This window comes from Melospiza georgiana, chromosome 9 (assembly GCF_028018845.1).
Source record: "Melospiza georgiana isolate bMelGeo1 chromosome 9, bMelGeo1.pri, whole genome shotgun sequence".
Classification (NCBI taxonomy): Eukaryota; Metazoa; Chordata; class Aves; order Passeriformes; family Passerellidae; genus Melospiza; species Melospiza georgiana.
In genome coordinates, this window is record NC_080438.1 from 26,197,201 (window position 1) to 26,203,200 (window position 6,000).

General features: G+C 46.3%; 1 protein-coding gene across 1 annotated transcript in view; it reads right to left on the reverse strand.

The window, feature by feature from the left end:
• Nucleotides 1-3,256, reverse strand: part of TUT4 (terminal uridylyl transferase 4) — a 45,249-nt gene extending 41,993 nt beyond the window's left edge. The window contains exon 1 of the mRNA XM_058029783.1: nucleotides 3,200-3,256. The gene's annotated coding sequence lies outside the window, so the exon portion shown is untranslated. The remainder of the gene's footprint in view (nucleotides 1-3,199) is intronic.
• Between the last annotated feature and the right edge of the window lie 2,744 nt (nucleotides 3,257-6,000).

The window sequence follows — 6,000 nt, forward strand, 5'->3', positions numbered from 1 at the left end:
CACAGCGTACATAAACTTTAACACACAAATCAAGGATGCAACAAAACTGGCACTCTGAGCTCAGTGAAGACAGGAAGCTCTGATGCTGTATTTATTATGTGGAAGATTGAAAACATCTAAGGAGTAATCATTAGATATATAACTATGTCTATATACATATGTAGAAAATACATAACACTGTCACAAGATGATATCTGATTTACAGAAGTACTGCCGAATAAATGAAGTAACAAGAAAGGCTTTTGCTGATACAAAACTTAGTAACACAGGTCTGTGCAAATATCTTACAATTAAATTTTGGAGTGAGCAAAATATGCTGGATGGGAGATCCATAAGGGATATGCTTGTTACAGATTACTCTGCATTGACTCACTGTTTTTTCTACAGCACTGTATGACTCACTGGGAAGGTGAGAAAAACTAACGTCACCCAACGCCAAGAACTGGGTACCTCTTTCCGACCCTACTACTGCTGCTGCCTCCCGTGCCAAGCTCGGCACAGCTGTCCTCTCTCAGCCACACTAACAGTCTCCCCCACCTCTCTATTCCATAGAGGCTCCTCATGCTTTTGCACATTTTGGTTCTGAAGCTCTGTTTTACTGCAGCAGTTCTTTACACCTCAGACCCAAGTGCAGCGAACCCTGAAGAGGGGCAGCACCCGCCCCAAGTCTCCCCAAGTGCTGCACCATTCATGTGGGAGCAGAGCAGGAACTGATACTGATACTGAACTTCAAACCCAAACACACACATCAGCCCAAGGACCCACGAGGAGGCTGGGGGAGCACAACACAGCACTGCACTGGTTTAGAGCCTTTCAGAGACTTCCAGAGGCCTCAGATGATCATAAAACTGGCTTAAATGGCAGCCACACACTGAAACTAATTTTTTCACCTTGATCTTAACCTTCCACTTATGCTCAGTGCTATGCTAAATGACAATACAGCAGTATGTATTGTGGCACAGAAGCTTATCTGGATCTTGTATTTAAACAACAGTGAACCAGCCCATCACTCAAACTGGAATCCCTGAGGAAGGGATGGTCTTTGAACTGCTCCATACCAGCTGCAAACCAGTTCACAAACCACAGGGAAAGCAAACAGATCTTCTACCATACCCTTGTGCCTCTTCACCAGCATCCAGCACTTTCCCTACTGGAAGAAACACGCTGAAAATCACAACTCCAGGAAAGCTGTCAAGAACACAGCCACGCTCAGCGGACTGAGTCACAATCGTTTGTAACACAAAACTGATTCCAGACTCCTGTGTCAAGCTTTGCTGACACCGAAAACTAAAATCTGAAAGTTACTTCTTGCTGGCAGCAGTATTTCATGCATCAACAGAAATGAAAATAAAATCTAAGAACATCTGATAAATTGGGTTTTTTCCAAAGACTGCTGAAACCTTAGAATCAAAATTACAAACCAAGGACACAGTATGAGTATACATGCATGTATGCATGCATTTCTGTGAAAACAAACAAAAAAAAAAAAGAGTAAAAAATAAATTCATGGACACTGTTACAAAATTTAGGTCTTTTGTATTTCTAAGTTAAATGATTTACCAAGCAATATCAAAATAGTGTTAATGTGCCAAAAGCACAAGAAATGTTGACTTTCACTGCATTGCTTCCATTGTGCAAATTAATCCACTAAGCAAACTGCAGGATCCTTCTTTCTATGGGTTCTCAATACAAGTCAGTACCAGTATTGCATTATTTCACTAAGATAGAGACAAAAATAAACTTATTGTAGTAGAAATGCTTTGTAAAGTTTAAAAAGCCAGGACTGCAAACTGAACACAGAACATACTCTCAGGCAGTCAGACTGCCTTATGGTATCAATCCTGAAGCATGACTGACAAGCAGAGCCACAAGACAGTCAAGAGGAGCTCCTCAGGAATATCTTGCTTTCAAGCACAACACAGGGAAATCCTGTCCCCCTTTCTTTCTCCCCACTGCAGCAATTCCCTTCAGAGGAAGAATTGGATAAATGCCCTGCACAGTGCAGGTGTCCTGGGGCACTGAGCACGGCAAGCTGAGGTATGAAAAGGAAGTCCCAGCTGTCCTCTGTGCAAGAACAGAACACAGGAGGAACTTTCTGATCCCTCTGTGGCTATCTTCTGGGAACACATCCCAATATATCTCTTGGGAAAAGGTAATTTTATCACAAAATTAATTTTATGAAGGTTTACACTAAAGTTAAGCGGAAAAATGATTAAAAAAAAGCTCATTGCAAAATTGGTATTTGTAAAAGAGACCTCTTACTCCTAATATAGCATCTTCTGCCAGGTACTGTAATTAAGTCATAGCTCCATGGCTAGCTTACTTTTCTTGTCACGGAAATAATTATGTCATAACTATCTGGGGTCAGACTATCCAAAAAGCAACCACTGAAACCGGGAGCACAAGCCAAAACCATAAACAACATGTATCCTCTATTTTCAAGCAAATGCAACGACCCCTAAAACCAGGGCACAGTCCTCAGGAAGCCAAGTGATGTGGAGGTGGCATGGATATAAAAAAAATTATTAGATCCATACTTAAATACAACTATCTTTTTAATGTACTAATCTCTACCTTAGCTTAAATGCGATTGCATTGTTTCTCTGTGTGTTATGAGCTCATCTTCCTTTGATATACCCAGAAACAACCTTAAAAGCCAGGAGGCCTCAGGTAATATGACACATTCAGCCAACTGGCAAATTGCAACATATTGCAAAAGCAGCAAAGTCGTTCAGCTGTATTTGTATACAAAATAAGCCAACAAAAGAGCACAACCACGTAGGCGAAGGGATGCCTGGGTGTCACTCCAGGCAGATCGTAATCCACGGCAAGGAGAACCTCTCGCGGCGGAGCGGGCACGGCTCTCGAGGGCAGCCCCGCACACGGGGCATTCCCCGCGGGCCTCGCCGGCTGCGGTGCCCTCTCCCCCCGCATTATTTAATTCCACGGGGCGTACGAACAACAAACCGCACGCACCGGCTCCGGCCCGGATGCGCCCCCGGCCCCCCGCTGACCTTGCGGCAGCCCCCGCGCCGCGGACCCGGCGCTTCCCCCGCCCGGGCGCGGGGCCCGAGGCCGCGGCGGGCCGTCGAGGCGGGGCAGGGCTGGGGCGGGGGGCGCCGGCGCGGACAGGACCCCCTGAGCCCGCCTCCCCCCAGGCCGCCGCCCCCGGGCGCGGAGAGCCCCCGGGCCCCGGTACCTGTGTGCGGCGCTAGCGGAGCCGGCGCGGCGCCCCCGCCATGCCCGGCTGCGGCTGCTGCAGGCCCCGACGGCAGCGGCTCAGTCCGGCCCGGCCGCCATGTCAGCGGCGCGGTGCATTGTGGGGCGAAGGCGGGCGGGAGCGCCCCGAGGGCGGCGGCGCTGCGGGGCGGCGGCGGCGGCTGGGACCGAGCCGGGCACGGTGCCCGCACCGCCCCGGCCCTGCCGGGGAGCCCCCCGTGCCTCAGAACACCCCCTTTGCTGAGGGGGCGACTCGGCCCCCCTTCCCGTCTCCCCGGCGTTCAGGGCCTTTCTCCCTCAGTGCCACAGCGGCAGGCGGGGATGAGGGAATAAGCAGCATATTTTTTCTTCTTAATTACCCCCAACAGCCATCCTAGTTTTTCCCCTTGTTTCTCTTCCCAGGCCTCTTCTTCTGCATAGAATCAGCACAGTTGGAAGAGACCTTTAAGATCCCCCAGTCCAACCGTGCACCCCGTACAGTATCACCACAGCCGCTATACCCACAGCACCCAGCGCCAGCTCCAGACGCCTCCCAAACACCCTCACGGATGGTGACACCATAGGGCAACCTATTCACTGCCTGACCACCCTCACGGGGCACAATTTTTTTTCTTAGTATCTAATCTGACTCTCCCGTGTCTCACTTCCTCTGGTCCTGTCCCTGCAGGGGCGGTAGAAGGGGCCGGCCCCTCCCCACTACACTCTCCCGTCAGGAGAGCGATGAAGGCATCCGCTGCCCAGGCCTGTGGAGCAGGGTAGGGCTCGCTGGAGCCCGGACATGGATCCCTGCTCCCCCAGGGCTTCTCCCCCTCCTCCTGTGCTCGGAGAAGAGCGGCTGTGCTCCAGTCACCTGGGGAAATGACTCCAGGCTCCCTGACCGTGGCTGTGCAGGTGGCCCCGGCAGCAGCCAGGGACAGTGGCTTGGCCAGCGTGTCTGCTGGCAGAGCCGCAGGTCTCGGGGGAGAAGAGCCAGCCTGCCGGCTCTTGGCAGTGCTGGACGGTGACCTAAAGGCGCTGGCAAGTGTTTGTCTGAGGCAAATCCCTCTGTGATCCAGTACTACCCCTTTTTGGCAGTGAAATGTCGTGTTGTTGGCACTTCCTAGCCCAGGCTAAGGAGGCCTTTCCAGGAAAATAAGGCACTAAAAGATCAGTTTTGAACTACAAGAGGGATTCAAAGGAAACTATTAAAAGTAATATGAATAGTAGCGTTAGAAACACTACCTCAGGGAGTCTGTGTAGGCACAAAAAATTTGCAAAATCTGTAATACAGGATTCTGTAATACTGACAAGACATACTTCTGAATGTATTGTGAAGTCAGCACAATCCTTAGAGGTAACCTGTATTTTTTTTTCTTTCGGTTCACTTGAAGTTCACACTTTACAAAATTAGGACTGGGTAGCTAAGGGTATTGCTCATGGGATTCACCTTTAGGTACATAGGCCAGTCCAGAACAGCAGCAACAGAAACAGCAGTGCTGCCCTGGGGACAACTGAGGTTAACTGGGTGGTGGTTCCAGCCTATTCCAATTTATTTCACAAAGATTTCTATTAGGTTTAGTAGGCCAAAGAGTAAATTGCAGAAGTAGCTAGATTATACTTGCTGCTGGATACAGTTCTCCTAGATCAACATTGAGACATGCTAGTGAGCAAACACACGCCAGTTTGCAAACCTGATTGGCATATTTCCTTCAAATAGTTGGATAGCCTTTAATATGAACTGGTAGAGAAGTTTGGCTCAGAAAACATGCACCAGTACAAAGCCAACAGCCTTTGACATAGCCTCTATCTCTGTGTTCAGGAACAATGCCTCCTTCTTTGCTGATGGTAAAGAATATTTTATGGCAGGGAGCAATATAGAAACATGGCACTAAAAGAGGAAGCAGAGTTCTACTGCCAGCGGGCCATTATTTAAAGAATAAATCATCAGTGCCCGTGATCAAAAATTTTCAGATTCTGGGCTCAATTTGCAGGAGAAAATATGACTCTGAAAGTGACTAAATTTTATCTAGAAATCAGAGATGATAATCATAAAGCTGCAGGAAGTAGATTTTATAAAGTCCCTCTCTAGAGCAAAACTTGCTTTTTACATTGCAGTATGTAGCCTCATTTTTAGTCCTATAACCAAGCAACTAAAATATTATTCCTCAAAAATGTACATGTGTATTGTAGATTTCTTTTTTATTTTCTGACAAAAAATATCCACATTATGCTGATGATCAATTTTTTAAAGATTATTTTTAGAATTTACTAGGTTTTAAAAATCTTTTTAAATTGAAAAAACCTGTTCTCTTTCTCCAGATATTTTGGAAGAAACTCTAAAGCTTCTCAGATAATTTACTTATAAAATGAGGAAATAAAACTTGACTGTCAGCTTGGTCAATAGTACAGCCAGGAAAGTATCCAGGAAAATACCACTTATCTGCAAAGAAATTCACATTCTCATCACAGTCTATCTTTCCTGTAGAGACCATGACAGAAGATTTTCCATCTCTAAATCTATATATTTTTGTAGCATATTACATTATTTCTTGATGTTGGGTGTCTGCTAAAACTGAAATCAATAAAAAATGTGAAAAATGTGAAATGCTTAAAAACTTCAAATATGTTTTTCAACTAGCTATATAAGGATTCTTCCCTTACAGTAACGCTGGTCATGCTTGAATTCCCTAAGCAAATTTAATCAAAATGTCAAAGATCTACCAAAATTCTTTTTAAAAAAACCCAAAAAAGAAAGTGAGATTTAATAAATGTAAATGATAAAATGTAGTTTTCTCTTCAAAA